This window comes from Furipterus horrens, unplaced genomic scaffold (genome assembly GCF_987537825.1).
Source record: "Furipterus horrens unplaced genomic scaffold, mFurHor1.1.pri manual_scaffold_2, whole genome shotgun sequence".
Lineage (NCBI taxonomy): Eukaryota > Metazoa > Chordata > Mammalia > Chiroptera > Furipteridae > Furipterus > Furipterus horrens.
In genome coordinates, this window is record NW_028327172.1 from 184,700,668 (window position 1) to 184,719,911 (window position 19,244).

General features: G+C 38.1%; 1 pseudogene; it reads left to right on the forward strand.

The window, feature by feature from the left end:
* The first annotated feature begins 656 nt into the window (after positions 1–656).
* Positions 657–2,179, forward strand: LOC150020123 (bifunctional phosphoribosylaminoimidazole carboxylase/phosphoribosylaminoimidazole succinocarboxamide synthetase pseudogene; annotated as a pseudogene).
* Positions 2,180–19,244: the final 17,065 nt, after the last annotated feature.

The window sequence follows — 19,244 nt, forward strand, 5'->3', positions numbered from 1 at the left end:
AATTCTCCCCAAACTGATTTATGGAATAAATGAAATCCAAATCAAACCCCAGCTTTTTGTGGAATTTAAGTTGACTCTAAAATTCATATGGAAATAGGAAGAGCTAAAGATGGTCAAGGTACTCTTGAAGATGCAGAACAAGGTTGGAGGACCTGCTCTATGAGATATGAAGACTAATATAGTATTAGACTTGTGGTGCTCACTTCATAAGGTGTATAAGTGTCTAATCACCTGAAACTAATATTTTATGTCAACTATAATTAAAAATAAATTTTAATAAAAGAAGAAAAATGGACTAATACAGAGCTATAGTAATTATGTCAGCGTGGTACGGAAGCAGCTATAGAGAGAAACAAATAGACAATGGAACATAACAGAGTTCAGAAATAGACCCCCATGTGTATAAACACATAGGGATCTATTGAGGTTGCATGATACATCAGTGCAGAAAGAATGAACTTTACCATAAATGGGACTAGGTAAAATGAGTATATTAGAGATAGAAATGGGGTGGGGGACAGAAAGGGAGAGAAAGAGAAAGAAACAGAATCCCTTCCTCACTCTATTTACAAAAACAAATTCCACTCTGACCACTCCTCTTCTAGAATCCTGAATCTCTTTCTAGCCTGGCCACTGCCCCCAGCCCATCCATGATAATGGTGACAACTGAGGCACTGAACATTGGTTAAAAAAAAAACTCTATGAGAGTAAAATGAAAAAAGTTTATGAATTGGCTCTGACTGGTGTGGCTCAGTTGGTTGGGCATTGTCCCATGAAGAGAAGGGTCACTGGTTGGACTCCCAGTCCGGGTACGTGCCCGGGTTGTGAGTTCCCTGGTTGAGAAACATGGAACATGTGAGAGGCAACCAATCAATGTTTCTTGCATCGCCATTTCTCTCTCTTTCTCCCTCCCTTCCCTTCTCTCTCAAAATAAATAAATAAATAAATAAATAAATAAATAAATAAATAATCTCTTTTAGGAAGTCTATGAATTGTTAGATAGTCCTGGAAAAGCCCTCCTGTGGTCTAAGGACCAGATTACAGCAGGCAATGTAGCCAGAAATAATCACCTGGAAGGAAAGGCTGCAATCTCAAATAAAATTACTAGCTATATTTTTCAGCTGTTACAGGAAGCAGGTATCAAAACTACTTTCACCAGAAAATGTGGGGATACAGCTTTCATTGCACCTAAGTGTGAAATGATTCCATTTGAATGGGTTTGTAGAAGAATAGCAACTGGTTCTTTTCTCAGAAGAAATACTGGTGTCAAGGAAGGGTACAAGTTTTACCATTCCAAAATGGAGATGTTTTTTAAGGATAATGGCAATAAAGATCCACTGTGGTCTGAGGAACAGTTCATTGCTGCAGAATTTTGCTTTACAGGACTTGTTATAGGCCTAACTGAAATGGATATCATGGACCATGCTACACAGGCTACTTTTGAAATACTGGAGAAATCCTGGTTGCACTGTACACTGGTTGGTGTGAAGACTGAATTTAGTGTTGATGTCACCTCCAAAAAATTGTTCTTGCTGATGTTATTAATAATTATTCCTGGAGACTCTGGCCTTAAGGAGATAGAAGCCAAGAGAAAGACAAATAGTCATATCACGATCTCAATGAATTAACTCCTGAAAGTTTCCAGATGGTAAAGGAAAATTTCGAGTGGGTTGCTGAAGGAGTAGGAATTGCTTCTGAAACCAGAAAGTCAGTGCAGGGTTATAGTGTTGATGAGCTCAACTTCTGATTTCAGTCACTGTGAAAAAATCAAGAAGCCTTGTGGAAATTTTGGCATTCCATGTGAACTTTGGGTAACCTCTGTCCATGAAGTACCAGATGAAATCCTGAGGATTAAAGCTGGGTGTGAAGGAAATGGCATTCCTACAATATTTGTGGCAGTGGCAGGCAGAAGCAATCATTTAGGACCAGTGATGTCTGGTAACACCGCATATCTAGTTATCAGCTGTCCTCCTCTCACTCCAGACTGGGGAGGTCAGGATGTGTGGTCTTCTCTTTAACTATCCAGTGGTCTTGGCTGTTCAATCATAACTTCTCCAGACAAACCAGCTCAGTTTTTGGCTCAGTAATTTGATTACACAACCACTTGGTATGGGTCAAACTTCGAGCGAGTATATTGAACACGTGGATTTCCTTGAAGAAGGCTGACAGGACAATCTGAGGGGGCAATTTTTAAGAGAGAACATTATTACATTTTTTAGGAGAAAAACTATACATTTCTAGTTCAGCTGCAGAAAAAAAATCAAGCAAGATGGAAAAATTTTAAATCAACCAGGGAAAACAAAATTTATTAGTGAATAAATATAAAATAAAAAAATAAAATTTAAGTGGATTAAAGCTCCAATGTAAAAGGCAAAACTCTAAATCTTCTAAAAGGTTATATAAGGGATTATTTTCTCCTGATCTCCTGACTTACTGGTAGGGAAGATTTTCTTAGTCAAGATATAAAAAGCAATTAAAGGAAAATATCAATGCATTCTGCAACATTAAAATTAAAAATATGTCTTCATCAAAAGACACTATAGAATGAAATTCAAGGCATAGAATAGGGAAGGGATTTGCTACACATATAACCAATAAAGGATTAGTATCATACAAATTCATAAATAAAATACAAAAGACAACTCAGTAGAAAAATGAGCAAAAGACTTGAATTGGTACTTCCCTGAAGAAATAATCAAAATTACCAGTAAACATACAAAAAATTTACCAATCACATTAATAATCAGGGAATTGCACATTAAAACCATAATGGAATACAATATAACATCAGGATGGCTAAAATGAAAACAATTGAAATATTAGGTGTTAAGTTTCTAGAGCAACATTGTTGAGGCAGTATAAATTGTTACAACCACTTTAGAAAATGACTTGGCGTTATTCAGGAAAGTTGACATCATATTCTATGGCCTAGCAATTCCATTCCTGGGCATATATTAGAGAAATGCACAGTCATGTGCATCAGGAGACATAGACAAGAATAATTAAAGGACATTAATGATAGCTCGAAATTGGAAACAACCTAAAAGTCTATCAACAATAGAATGGATAAATACAGTGAGCTGTGTTCAGTCAATCCAATACTTGAGAGCAATTAAAGAGAACCCACTACAGCTCCATACAACATGGATTAATCTCACAAACATAATTTGGTTGAGAAAAGTCAAGATACAAAACTAAACACTGTGTAATTCTACTTACATAAAGTTCAAAAACAGGGGAAAAAGCAAGGAAATTATTATTATCAAAGGCAAGTCACTTAAAAGGGAGAGAAATTTCTGTTTGGAAAGAGATTATATATATCAGAGATTTCTGAGATTCAGCAATGTCCTATTTATTGACCTGTGGTGGCTACATGAGTGTTTATTTTATAATTATTATTATGCTGTATATTTATGTTTAATGCACTTTATGTATGTTTATTGTATTTCACAGTAAAAAAAAAAGGTACAAATGTATATTCGTAATCTATTTTATAATACTTCATTGCTACTACCCTAGTCCAAGCCACTTTTGTCTCTCTACTGTATGTATTATACCAGCCTCTTAATTAGTCTCTCTACTTCCACTCATGGTAGATAGCCAGAAGGCAGCAAAAATTGATAGAGATGAAAAATGAAAGAAGATAAGACACAAGGAAGAGTAAGGGAGAGAGCCAATATATAATCTGTAGAATGCCAGGGTAAAGAGAAGCGAAAGATGCAAAACTGATAAAGTTTGAAAAGGTAGTGTTTGAGATTTTTTCCAATTAAAAAAAATTTTTTTAAATATGCTTTATTGTTTATGCTATTACAGTTGCCCCAATTTCTTTTCCCTTTGTTCCCCTCCACCCAGTGACCCCCCCTTCCTCCAGTTGTCCTCCTCCCTTAGTCCATGCCCATTGGTTGTGCATATAGTTCTTCTCAACATCTTCCTATCTACTCCACTCCCCCCTACTATGCTTCTTAATTCCTGTACCATCTCCCTCCCTTTCCCCACTTCCTCCTCCCCAATGACCACCCTGCAAAATGTTTCCCATACCTATAATTCTTTTCCCACTTTTGTTGCCTACTTAGTCTGCCTTTGTTTTAATTTCCTAGCTTCTGTTGTTGGTTGTTGTGATACAGTTTTCATTTTAATGTTCATAGTTTTGATCCTCCTTCTCCTAAACAAGTCCCTTTAACATCTCATATAACAGTGGTTTGGATCTAATGACTCCTTCAGTTTTGCTTTGTCCTGGAAGCACTTTCTCTGTCCTTCTATTCTGAATGACAGCTTCACTGGATAGAGTAATCGTGGTTGTAGGTTTTTCCTTTTCATTACTTTGAATATTTCTTGCCAGTCCCTTCTTGCCTGCAGAGTTTCTTTTGCAAAATCAGCTGAGAGTTTTATTGGAACCCCTTTGTACGTAATTCTCTTCTCTCTTGCTGCTTTTAAGATTCTCTCTTTATCCTTAATTTTTGACATTTTGATTATAATGTGTCTTGCTGTGGTTCTCCCTGGGTCCAGTTTTTTTGGAACTCTGTGCTTCCTGGACCTGTAAGTCTATTTCCTTTTCCAAGTTAGGGAAGTTCTGCGTCATTATTTTTTCACATAAGTTTTCAATTTCTAGTTCTTCTTCACCTTCTGGCAACCCTATGATTTGGATGTTGGCTCGCTTATAGCTGCCTGATAAGTTTCTGAACCTCTCCTCATTTTCCTCACTTCTCATTTCCTCTTTCTGCACTAGTTGACTTGTTTGTTCCTTCCCTATGTTCCAATTTGTTGATTTGAACCCTTGTTTTCTTGCCTTCACCACTAGTTTCGTATGTGTTTTTGTTCATTTCTGCAAGACTAGTCTTCATTCCTTCCATGTCTTGTTTAAGATCTGCTGTTAGGTCTGTAAGCATTTTTATAACCAAAGCTCTGAACTGAGCCTCAGAAAGATTTCTTATCTGCTAATCCATTGGATTAGATATTTGCTCTCTAGTCAGCTGCATCACTGGGATCTCCATCATGATCTGTGCCATCCTGACCATTTTGTGTTTACCTTTGCTTCCTGGGCAGGGCTGTCACACCTCCTACACTTGTCACAACCAGGAGATCCGTCTCACCATGCTGTGGCATTTTCTGCGGGGGGTGGGGGTCCAAGATGGATTCCTGCCATTCACTCTCCTCTGAGAGACCGGGAGCCTCCTCCTCCATCCCCACCCCCTCTGGGCCTCACAGTTCAAGGCAATGGAGGTCTGCCTTCCCTGGCTTTGGAATCGCAAGCTGACGGGTCTGGTCTGCAGCAGGGGTGCTCCTCAGGCGCTTCTCGCCTCCCCTTAAATACGGGTCTGTGCTTACTGCTGTCCTGCCTCAGTCACTGCTGCTGCTGCAGACAGTACAGCTTGAACTCTCCTCCCCGGCTTCACCCCTCCTACCTGTTCATACGAGCACCACTTCTGTTTAACTTCATATGCTGGACATCCATTTATTTTCTGGAACTTCTGGTTATTTCTGGTTTTGTGGTAGTTGTAGTCTTTCTTAGTTGTGGAGGGAAATGGAGCGTGTCAGTCTAGGCCTCCATTTTGGCCAGAAGTCTCTTGTGTTTGTTTGCTTCCATTTCCCAGGCAGAGCTGTCACTCATACTATGTTGTAAGGGGCGGAGCCTCAGGTATTTATCAGTAACAGGTGACCTGTTTCACCACATTGTGGGGCTGTATGTGGGTGAGGGGTCTGAGAAGGAGGAATGTCGCTTGCCCAGCACTCGCCCCTTTTCCAGGCACCTCTCCCACTTCCGCACTAACTGGCACTCCTTTAGCTGCTGCCCTGGCCATCGTTCCCAGAGTGGGTGGGCCTGTAGATGTTCTAGGTCCATGGGGGCCCTTTAAACAAGCAGACTCTGCTGAGAGACTGGCAGTTTCTGCCTCCGCCCCAACCCCCACTGCTCTGCACAGTCAGAAGCAATGAGGCTTGATTTTCCCTGGTGCTGGGACAGTGAGCTGCGCAGTCTGGTGAGGAGCTGGGAACACTCCCCAGGTGTCCCTCCTGACTTTTTAAAATGCGTAACTGTGCTTTCTGCCACCCTGCTGCTGTTGCTGCTGCTACTGCCACCACACTGTGTCCTCTCTGCCCCAGCTCTGCCCCTCCTACCTGTCTGCATGAGTATTTCTTCTTTATATCTTTGTTTGCTGGACTTCCATGCACTTTGGTTTTATGGAACTTCTAGTTGTTTCTAGTTTTGAGGTAGTTGTATTCCTTCTTAGTTGTGGAGGGAGACGCAGCATGTCTGTCTACGCCTCCATCTTGGCCAGAAGTCTGAGATTTTTTCCAATTTGATTAAAATTTTGAATCTTCATATTTAAGAAACATAATACAACTTGAGTAGTATAAATAAAAATTGATGTCTACACACAGAAGTAAAAATAAACAGAGACAAAACACAGATAAAAACTCTTAAGTGGAGTCAGGATAGACAAATTACCTAGAAGAGTAATAATTAGACCAACTATAGCAGTAATAGAATCCAGAAATCAATATAATCATATTCATTGCAGTATTATTTTCAATCGCCAAGATATGGAAGCAGCCCAGGTGTCCATTAGTAGATGAGTGAATAAAGCAACTTTGGGACATTTACACATCTGTGACAGTGTGAATGGACCTGGAGAACATTATGCTATGTGAAATAACCAGTCAAATAAGGACAAATACTACATGATTTCACTCATATGTGGAATCTAAGAATTATATTTCAAAATATTAAAGCAAAGTAATTGTTAGAGTTTACACACACAAAAACTATCATTCAAGAATAAGAGAATCTTTTAAAAATCAAGAAAATAAAATTTATTACTCATAAGGTCTTATTGATACTTGATCATGTTCTTTAGGAAGAAGATAATTTAACCCAGAAGAAAAGGAAGAGATGCACTAAACAATGGTAAACAATGTAATTGGTGAATGTATTTACTTCAATTTCTAAGTAAGTACTAACTTTATAAAACAATAATGACAAACTTATAAGGTATAAAAAATAAAGCTGGAATAAAATAGTAGATAACAGTTAAGATAGAATAAAGTGGTAATTGCTTTTAAGATCTTTGTGTTTGGGGGAAGGATAAGAACTATCATGTTTAACTTAAAGTCTCAAGTTAATGTTGTAAATATAAAGTCAACCAGTACAATTGACATGGGATCCAAGTCAATCTGTGTGTGGAGGGGGAATGAATAAAAAATATATATACAAATGATCAATAAGCACATCAAAAGATCTTCAACATTATTATCCATTGGAAAAAAATGAACATTTAAACCTCACTGAGATATAACTTCATAACTTCAGTTGGATGACTATAATTAAATAATAACAAGTGTTGTGGAGAAACTAGAACCCTCATACACTTCGGGTTGGAATGTAGAATAGAGCATGTACTTTGAAAAATAGACTGGAATTTCCTCAGAAAGTTAAACATGAAGGTACCATTTAATAATTTCACCCCTAGGCATATAACCACATGAATTGAAAACATATATCCACACAAAAGCTTGACCATGAATGTTCATAGCAGCATTATTCATAATAGTCAAAGGTGGATATAATCCAAATGTCTATAAACAAAATGTGTATATCCTTACAATGGGAAGTACTAGACCATAAGAAGGAATAAAGGACTGGTGCTTGCTATAATATGAATGAATCTTGAAAACAATGTAAGCAAAAGAAACCAGTCACAAAACACCACATAACAATGCATTGAGATTTGGGGGCAGATAACATACTCCTCTCTTCTCTTAGCCCCCAAATGCAATTCTACTTAGAACTTCGGACCTATCTTCTGGGAAAAGCAAAAATCCAGACTTTCTAGGCCTCCCAGTCTCAATTTCCTTTCTTAAATTCATCAAGCAGGTGAGTCATTCTTTCTCCCATGGAGAGGACTGAGTGATGGGGACTGGAAACCACACCAGATACGATCTTTCCATACTTTCTCTTTCTTTATCTTGGGAAGCCCCAAACAACACTTGGTACTAAGCAAGCACTGATTTGATTCCCTTATTTACCAAATGTTTATTGAGCACCCACCATGGGCAAAGTGTATCATGAGGAATACATAGACTGGGCCACAACCCCAGGAAACTAGCATTTTGGCTGGGGGATGACAGTGCAAAACATCTGAACAGTTAAGCCATAGTCAGCCCCGTTAATGTTGGATATTTCAAGTCTCAGTCCTGAAACTCGTCTTGGCTCCATTTCCACTCACTCCTTTGGTGATCTCATGTCTCAGGGGCTGAAAGAAGGATGCCAGCCTCAACCTTTCCCTTGAACTCTGTCCAAGTCTATCTAATTTTTAAGAATGAATATTTTAAAACCATCTTAAATTTATCTCTAAAAGCAATCTCTGATCTTTCCTCCTTCACCCCTCCCCTCAATCAAATCTACTCAGGTCTCAGTTTCACCAGGAACTGGTATCTCCATTACTCAAAAAATCCAGTCCTCTCGTATACCACATCTCATCCACCCGAACATCCTGCTAGTTTTACCTCCAAAATATGTCTAAATTTGGAACCATTTCATTATCTCCACCACTATCAACCTGGTCCAAGTCACCTTCATTTCCTGTCTGAATTATTATAATAATCTTTTAACTCCTACTTCTGTCTTGGTCCCTCAGGTCTATTTCCAACACAGCAACTACAGTGATTCCTTTTAAAGGCTAAGTCTACTAAACCCTTTAGTGGCTTTTCCTTGTACTGAGAGGCACATCTAGAGTTGTACATGATCCTACCTGGTCTGGCCCCTGCTACTTCTTTGACTTTACCTCCTCCAGCTCTTACCTGTATTCATCTACTCCCCACACACTGGCCTCAGTGTTATTCTTCAGCCTGCTAAGCGCGCCCCTGATTTAGGGCCTGTGCACTTCTGTTCCATTTGACTGGGCAACTCTCCCCAGATATATACATGGCCATCTTCCTTGCTCCTTTCAAGTTCCCACTCAAAATTAACAAAGACCATCCTGTATATATAGTATCCCCCACTTCAGCATTTCCTTCTTTAATGATGTCTACATTACTCATCAGAATCTGACGTACCATGTATTTCAACATGTATGTGTATATTGTTTGTCTCTTCCATGAGAATAAATGCTCCAGGAGGGCAGGGATTGGTTTATTGCTTATTATTTTTCTGGTGCCTTTGTCTGCCTGGGATACAGGTGCTCAATGTATATTTTTAAATGAGAGAATAAATCATTCCATATCTATTTAAGACATCAATAGAAGAAATGTTGTAAGCCCATATGCAATGTTATTTCCAAATTAATGATATATAAGTTAATATTTTAGCCTATTATTTTTATTATCACCATCCCAATAATTATGTGCAACAGTCATTGTTTATTATTACATATGACAAGCAGGATTGATGTTCTATTATTTTATTTAGGCTAATAACAAAACCTGACATGAGTAATGGATAAAACATGAGGAAATAAGACAATTGAAAGGAAGAGAGTGGGAGTTAAACTTTCCTTCCTATATGACTTACATCATTAAAAAAAAATCATTTCAATAATGTGCTTCCTAGTCTACTTAGTATATTCAATTCATGTAACACAGAAATTCATTTCCTAAGTAAATCTACACTTTCCAGTTGGCACACAAAAAAGTGATCTTTTAGGAGAAAAAACATGTGAGCCATATGCACAGCATACTGGAAATTGATTAGGCTTGATTAATCTGCCTTAGTAAAAATCTTTACAAAAAAAAGTGAAAATACTCTAGCAATTTCTGCTCCTTGGAATTGCTTGTCAATATCAATTCACCTGGAATCCCCTCGTTCTATGCGATGGATTATATTTTCATGACCCAAGTTAGTATCTATTTGAATTTTTTTAATAATGTGCTTAATTACAAAGACATTTTAACATAAAAGCAGCACTAATTTTAGCTGTAGTTCCCACTTAAGTGTTTTCCTGAATTTCTTTACATTGTTACTAGACAATGTAAATGAGGGAACATTTCCTGAGGTTTAGAACCTAATCTACGGAAACTATCTGCATGCATTCAATTTATTTATTCAAAGCCTTCTATGTGCTGAACATATTGTGAGGAGCTGAACGTTCAAAGAATGAGTAAGACCCACCCACAAGGAGCTGAGTTAGGAAACTGAAATTCCTTCTTTCCCCTTCTTACTTATCCTAAAGGAATCAGTCTCTGAATTGTTTCTACTAATTCCATGATTGGCACACTATTGATCCCAAACTCTGGCCTTTTTTCACAGTCAAAGGGGGTTATTTGTAGGAGTAATTTAGAAACCACAGGTTTTATACATTCTTATGGAGTGACTTAGTTGCACAAGGGCTAAGGAATGCCCTAGAATTCTGTTGTAAATATCCCTGAGGACAAAATATTTCCTTATCTTTTTACAATAATATGGTTTTTGTTTTGTTTTGTTTTATTTTTGCTAGTGAAGTAGCAGTCTGTTTTATTTTTATTTTAAAAGATGGGTGGGTCTGCTGCGAAGGGTGGGGTATTTGAAAGTTGTAAGACCACTGAGGAGTCAGGCTTTAGGGCAGCCAGCTAGATAACCAGCAACAAGCCATGTTACCACTCTGGGTCTCAGTTTATTCCCTTGTTAAACAAGGTGGTTGGATTACAACAGCGGGGCTCGACCTTAATATACATACCGGTCACCTGGGAATTTTGTTAAAATGAAGATTCAGTAGGGTGGAGATGGGACCTGAGATTCTGCATATCAAACAAGCTCTGAGGCAATGAACAGATACCCATGCTGCTGGTCCATGGCCTACATTGTGAGTGAGGAGGGCGAGATCAGCCTTGGCCAATAGAAAGATAATGTGAGTGTATGAATGGCCCGTGGACATGGACAACAGTGTGAGGATCGACTGTGGGAGCTGGGGGTGGGCTGGGTGGGGGAGGGCAAAGGCGGAAAAGATTGGGACAACTGTAATAGAATAAACAAGAATAAATAAATTTAAAAAAGAAAGATAACGTGAGCGACATATGTAACTTAAAATTTCTAGAAGCCATGTAAAAAAGGTAAAAATTTAAAATTGTGATAACAGTTTTTGTTTAATCTCATAATAAAAAATATTTTAATATGCCATTAAAGTAAAAATTATGAATGAGCTATTTTACATTATTTTTTCCATAGTAAGTCTTTGAAATCTTTGTTTTAAACTTATGGCACATTTCAATTTTGACTAGCCACATTTCAAGTGCTCAATAGTCACATGTGTGCTACCTACCATTTATGCTAGACCATCTCTCCAGCTCATTTCAGTACTAGCAACATTCTCCCACAATTCACATCCACTTGTCGTTTCAAATAGACTTTTGCCTTCAGGTGGCGCTAATGTTCTTTGTTTCATCCTTGAAAATTTATTTTTTGCTTGGGTGAGAGCAGTACAAAAGGCCACTTAACATTATTTTTTGTTCATTTGGTCCTTTTTCTCAATGCATTCCTTCATTAATTTATGTTTACAGGATGTAATAAATGTTAAGTATATTATATTCTCTGTAACTTTGTCCTATAACTAAAGCCCAATAAAAGTGTTATTAATTAAATTATAGCAGAAACAAAGTCATTGTTATCCATTCTTGTAGGAAGAAGCTATATAATACTCATCTATGATTAGGTAATATTTTAAGACATAAGATGATGACTAGGTATTTAACAGGACAAAAGTGGAAAGAGGAAAATTGCTGTCCAGTATATATCATATTTAAAGAATAACTTTGTAACACAATTTTTTATGACTGGTGCTTTGTATTGACAGTTTATGTGTTGAATTTTCTAAAAGAAAAATGATGAATATAAAAATTAACCTCATTTTCAACTCTGTAATTTTGTCTATAGTCCAGACATACAGTTTCTGAGAGATTAGGGCTTCTGAAAGAATAATTTTAATACTCTGCCTTAGTTTTAAGAAGGTACACTCACTGATAAATTTTTTTAAAGCTTGGTATTATTTCTTTTGTCAAAGGGTGCCTCTGATGATAACTACAATATGTCAGGTGTCATGAACAAGTGATTTAAATGTGTTCACTTATCCTCAGAGTAAACCAGTGTACTATTTTTATTACTCCCACATTTCAGGTTAGGAAATGGATACTTGGGAGATTAAATAACTTGTCCTGGGTACATAGGCAGAGTGGGAATTCACATCCAGTCTGTTAGATCCTCAAGTTCATCCCCCTAACTACTACATTACGTTGAGGAAACGCCCTTCCTCTGTTTTAAGCCAAATTTGCTCAAAAACTACAATCTATGATATCTAAGTCTAGAATATCCATGGTGGAGGAGGGGTTGTCTTTTATAATGATAAGCCATAACACACAAAAAACAAGGCCAGAGCACCAAAAACTCAGGTACTTTTGGTCTGAGTTGACATTTGATTAGTGACACCCTCAACCAAGTCACCTGCACTTCATTTTATGTCAACAACATAGAGTGAAATGGGCATCTCTTTCATGAATATATAGGTTGGGTACATGATATGATTTCATGCCAACTCACATCACAAATGCCTAGTTTAACCATTGTGAAAGTATATTTATTATATGTATCACACATGAATTTCCCAGCAGTTTTATGCACTCCCTTTTTGATGCATATAATACAAAATGGTGTGTGTTTGTGTGTGTGTGTGCCTATGTGTGTGTGTGTGTGAGAGAGAGAGAGAGAGAGAGAGAGAGAGAGAGAGAGAGAGAGAGAGAATATTAGAATTGAGTTCGAGTCCTTTTTTTTTCTCCCCACCTAGTGACTCTATTATCTTGAGTAGCTTAGTAAATCCCTTCTGGAACATCAGTTTCCTCAAATAAAAATAAAGGTTATTTCTTTTTCTGAGGGTGTGTCATGAGAACTAAACGAGATGATATATGTAAAGTCTCTAGCACATGTTTAATAGTCAATGTTAATTTTGTGAAACAATAAAATAGAAATATCCATAAGCTACAGTACATCCCTACCTGCCTACTTCATTTTTTAAAGGAACTTGATATCCAGTAATAAATGGAGAAGAATGAGGCTACTCCCCAGGCGAAGAAAGTCAACTTGCCCAACTCCCCAAATTCTCAATTTTTTAATGAAATTGGGCCAAGTTCATCTAATTTATGCAGCAAACTGCTTTAGTTCTCTACTTTGCGTTGGCAGTGGAAACCAGTCTCTTAAGTAATCTTGTTGAAGTGCTTATGAAGACATTATGGTATTTGGCTTCCTATCTTATCCAAGTCGCCTGGATGAAAAATTTGTCTTTCCTTCCCCTCTTTCAGACAAAGGATTTATAACTACTTTAGCATACCATTGAAGCAAAAAAGACATTACAGAAATGTGACTCTGGGCTGACTTTTATAGGTCCTGATTTGGATGCATTGCACAGGCAGAAAAAATACATTGTTTTTTTAAATGTCAACATTTTGTTATGTGAAAGAGATTTTCTACTCCCCCCTTTTCTTTCCTTCTTCTCTTTCTCTCTCCCCCTCACCTCCTTGTCCTCCTCCTCTTCCTTTTTCATCTTTGACGGTATGTGACAGCATCTGAGAACATACAAATCTTGAAACTTTTCACTGAGTTCTCAAAAACCTGTCCAAATGTTTTTTTCTCATCAAATTCCCTCTCTTCTTGCTGGCCAGGAACAAAGTCACCTAAGCCAAGTGGTCACAGTTCACTTCACACAGAAGGAGAAGAAAAATCTATTTAATCCCCAAAAGATTAAGGGACAGTCTGCTTCTGACACTAAAAGGGAATCTTAGAAAGAAAAAAGCGATCCATGGATGGAACATGATCTCAGAGTATCCTCCAAGGACTTAGAGATGCCCAAACAAATATGGTGTATGACAACTTCTCCGTGTTTGGAAAAGGAGTGGAGAGTCACAGAAAGAAGGAAAACTTTATCAAGGAGAAAGGCAGACAATGGGTGGTGTGAATGGTATCTCAGAGCAGATAAGGGAGATCCAAGCATGATGGTTTTGGATTATACACAAGGTTGAATTAACAGGGGGTTTTCCCACAAAGGAAGCTGTTGTCTGATGTCCTTTCTTAGGAGCAACTCAAACTAAATAGTGATGTGTGGTAAACTGGTAATGGGAGGCAATGCAGAAATTATCATCTTTTAGCCCCCACTCCCATTTCCCCACACTCTCCCTTGCCCACTCTACCTGCCTTCATTGCTCATACTATTGAAGTGGTCAATAGTGAGGTACAGGGGTGCAGTGGAGCTAGTACAGGCTTTGTAACCACATGAAACTGAATTTGAGTCCCTGCTCTATTCCTAGTGACCTTGGCAAATCACTTAGCTTCTCTGAGTCTTAACTTTCCCCTCCTCTGGAAATGCAAATATTATCTGCCCCGATAACCTGACCAACTTGTTGTGAGAATTGCATTAGGTAATGGAAAGGAAAGTGCTTTGTAAATTACAGAGTGTTGCAAATGTCAAGTCCAATGATAACAATAACCTAAGGAACGGAGGCTTCTTATGTCTGGATTTCTGCAGTCCTCGGATTCAGGATCACTGATGGAATCCCCTTCCCTCCTTCCCTTTGTCAGATAACAGGTGGGATGACTTGGTCAGCCTTCATGAGATGGATTAATCGTATTCCAACATAGAAGAGCAAGCACCTTGCCCTCAGGGCCTCAGCTCCCAATAAGTAACTAACCTTGTCAGAAGCGCTATTTTCTTACTCTCTACTCTGCACCAGAAGCCAAGCTAGCCAGCTTTCCTAGGCTCTCTTACTAACACTCATGTACAGAAGAGAAAAACGAGGGTCCAGAAACAAAAACACTTGCCCAAGTTCACTAGCTGCTAAGTGGGAGGGCCAGAATTCTAAGGCAAGGACCCTTTTTTCTCACAGGGTAGAAGGGTGAATACATTTCTCTCTAGCTTTCCCCACCCAAACTTGCTCTTTCTCCTCTTCATCCCCTTTTCTCCTGCTCCCTCTCTTCCTCTTCCCCTTTCTTCTCTTTCTTCAGGTATAAAGGTTTCTTTACTAAATACTGTAACCAAGAGAAATGTATAAGGAAATTAAAATACAGGCAAGCAAGAGTTGGAGCTCTTTGCTAAATGTGATTTACTCCAGCATTCTCAGGGAAGGCCCAAAGAAGTAAAAAACCCTAGAGTTTCCCTGGTGAATACAGCCCACATGGGCTTGTGCTCACCGCCCTAAGAGCTTCTTTCTTTTAAAATTATTGTTTACGTAAATTGCACAAGAAATACAGTAAGTCCTCACTTAATGTCATCAACAGGTTCTTGGAAACGGCAACTTTAAGTGAAACGACATATAACAAAACCAATTTTACTACAGACTAATTGACATTAATAAGAGGTAAGTTCTTATGGCATATTTTTGGTCACAAAAACATCACCAACCTTCTAAATAAAGATCCCAAACACTTCTAAGATTAAACATTGAGATAAATGTGAGCTATACATACATTTTTAAAAAAAGATGAATAAAAACAAGTAAAATCATTCTTTCACAACCCACTTATTCCAGTTCAGGGCGCAAGGTGAGACCTGACCCTGGACAGGACATCCTTCTGTCTCAGCGTGCACTCACTCCTACACCCACACCCACTCAAGCTGGGACAATGGAGACACACTAGCTCACTGCATATGCACAGTTTTGTGAACGAGCTTAGAAACTGGAGTCCCCAGAGAGAGATCTATGCAGACGTGGGAGGATGTGTGAATTCCACACAGACAGTGGCCCTGGCTTGGGAGTGATTTCTTTTTCTTATGAAATATTATAATGAAATCACTTGAATGAAATAATTATGCAAGGACCTGCTGCACACAAACACATTTGCATTGTAAATTCTAAAATTTGAGCATTACGGATTAAGTTTAAATCTCCTTTGACCGCTCCCCCCATCTATCCCATTCCCTACCTCAGATGTAACTACTACTATCATTTTAGTGTATACAGTCACATGTGGCATCATGCTGTCGTGGTCAACCATAGACTGCATAGATGAGGGTGGTCCGGTAAAATTACTATATAATGGAACTGAAAAATTCCTACTGCCTAGTGATGTCGTAGTCATGTCGTAGAGTCATAATATCATAAAGCAACATATATGATATTGAGGTGATGCTGGTATAAACCTACTGCGCTGCCAGTCGTATCAAACTACAGCACATGCAGTTATGTACAGCATGTAATGCCTGATAATGATAATAAATGACTGGCTTATGTATTTACTATATTTTTATAGTTATTTTAGACTGTACTCTTCCTACTTAGATAAAGAACGTTTGCTATAAAACAGTGCGCCATGTTTTGCAGGTAGCAGCCTCATGCATCTCATATTTATCGCTTCTCTTAATTGTATCACTTTCGCTTGTGCTTGATTTAATCTTGTGTTGTTTTGTACAGTAGCGTGCTGTACAGGCTGGGAGGCTAGGAGCAAGAGGCTATGCCACACAGCCTAGGTGTGTGGTGGGCTATACACCATCTAGGTTTGTGTAAGTGCACTCTGTGATGTTTGCAGAATAAAAAGGTCCCTAACAACACATTTCTCAGAACGTATCTCCATTGTTAAGTGGCACATGAGAGTTTTTCTATAACTTTACAAATTAATTTATACACATTTATTGAGATGAATATATATTTAATTTTTACGTGAGTGGTATTTGTTGTACTTATCATTCTGTGGCTTGTTCTAAAAATATTTAAAAACAATCTTGGAGGAATTCTCATGTCTGGACATATACATCTGCCTCATTCTTTTACTGCTTCATAGTATGAAGCCATTATAATTTAAGCACTTTCTTACTAATGGACTTTTAGGTGGTTTTCATTCTATTGCGAATGGTGCTCCAATGTGTGTACTTAGATGTGTGTTTCTCTAGGGTAGATACTATAATATTATGAGCCTGAATCTAACAAAATCAGTTGCTTTGCTTCCATCCTCCACCTAACCCCTGTTCTCAAAAGGCAGTTAACTAAAGATCTCTTACAATAATCACTTTGGATTCTCTCATTCCAGCAGATTATCAGTTTTGTACCATATAATTTTCATGATCTTTGTTTTTGTGCTTCTGTTATATCACAACTGAGTGAAAAATATTGTGCACATTACTCTTGCAATAATTAACCCTCCACTTGACATGGTGGAGTTGTATGTGTGTGTGTGTACAGCTAATGAATTAATAATATAATAATCAAAATTACCCTCTCAAATGGCTAAACCAACTTACACTCCTGACAGCACTGTGCAAGAAAACCTATTTCCTTTAACCCTCACCAACACCCATTCTTCTCTCTCTCTTTTTTTTTTTTTCCATTACTTTCAAACATTAAATATTTTGTCAGTCTCATGGGATGGGGAAAAAAATGACATTTCATTGTCGTTTTAATTTGTATTTTGGTTCTAATTTTCTTCTTATGTCAGAAGTGGCCTCTCTAGGGAGCTCTTATTTCCTCATTAAGCAATGAGGAGTCCCTCCCCCGGTTCTATGCCATCCCTGCACCGCAAATATAGGCTGGAGGAAAGGCCTGGAGCAGTAGTGAGGGCCCAAGTCTCACACACAACCTCACTCTCCCAGGGCTCTGGATGCTCTATGGGAAGTTCTTATAGTCTCTCACCCATGATACACTTCTGGAATTTTAGACTATGTTTAGAAGTTCTTTGGGGATGCTGTAAAATAATCACATGCTCACTTTCCCCTTGTTTATTTTCTACTGAAGATGCTGTATTTTATTCCTAATATGTCAATTGTTTTTAAATATGAGGATCTACACTGTGGAATTTTAGTAGAATATATGTGTTATTGATTATGAAAACAATACATGTGCATTATTTAAAACTTGAAAATGTTTTAAAGAAGTAAAAAACTATCTTCCAGTCAGAGACAACCATTATTAGTAAGGTGCAAATATATGTTTCAAAGAAAATAAATTTGCAGATACAAGCATATTTATCTTCTATTCATATTTTACACATGTCTGTTATATTAGCCACTTGGAGAGGACCTTTTCTCTTTATTTTCTCTGTTATTTTGTTTATGACTGTGTCCCTGTATTGCTCATTTGGAACATAATATACCTTTATACTGTCTTAGTGTTTAAACCTAATCTGAGATCTAAGATAGTCACTCCTGTCACATATCTACTAAAAGCTCATTAACCTGTGAAGCTGTCTTGGCTGAGTGGGACCTTAGACCATGAGGTGCTGTGTGTCCTTGGGATAGATAGGCCTCTTACACTAAGCTAGAGCACACATCTTATAATTAGGAGATATATACCATGTAGAAGCTGTTTATATTTGTATTAAAGTAGTTAATGTAATGGCTACATCTGAAATTATTTGAATTTGATATTAAAATAAACAAACAAAAATCCCAAAACAAACAACACAATCAAAACAAAAAAAATTACCCTGGAGATCACGATAGGGTAGCTTCATAATCATCTCACAGCATGCCCAGGAACACCCCTAATTTATACAAGGCCCAAGAACCCCACAACTGGTGTCAGAAAAACATAGCCCTAAGGAGAGGCCCAAGACACATGGGAAGACATCTAGCTGTGTGGGCCAGATTGAATGTAGGAGAACAGTGGCTCCAAATCTGACAAGAGCCTGGGCCTGCCCAGTGTCCTAGCTCTTTTATTCACCTCTTCGATTGTGCCAGCTGGGCAGACAAACACACCTTCTGGCTTCCAACTGTCCAGTGCAGCCAAATGGAGTCAATTGGCTGTTGGGCAACAGATTCTTCCATAAGCACAAAAGAACAGTCTTTATTATGGCTAAGATAAATGCATGAGGCTACATCATTTTTTCACAGTTAATCAGGAGAAATGCTAAGTTAAATGCTCTGATTCATTTCAGTTCTATTGTGAAAATTATTTGTTGATCCACAGTTCACTTAATTTACTCTGAACATTAAGTGATGATTGCAATGGCTCGCTTCAGAACAGATGGTTTCATGCTATTGTATAGGAAGTGCTTTCTCAAGTCCCCTGCTTGATGAGCTGGGCCTGTGCTTCCTGGCAGAAATTATTTTAACAATAAAGGCTCATTTCCCAATATGGGTTGTTATTTGCAAATGTCATTATATCTCTGGGTTGATTGGCTGAAAGTACAGGTTCCCTGGTTGAGCTGGGCCAAAGCATTGCATTGGAATGGAGGCTGGTTGCACAGGCCAGGAGCTAGCTTTTGGGAGAGCTGGTGAAGATTTTTACTTTGCTTCTAATTTTGGCAGTATTTTCATGGGAGGACTTATTGTTTGAGACTAAGATGCTTGTGCTGGATTATAGCCCTC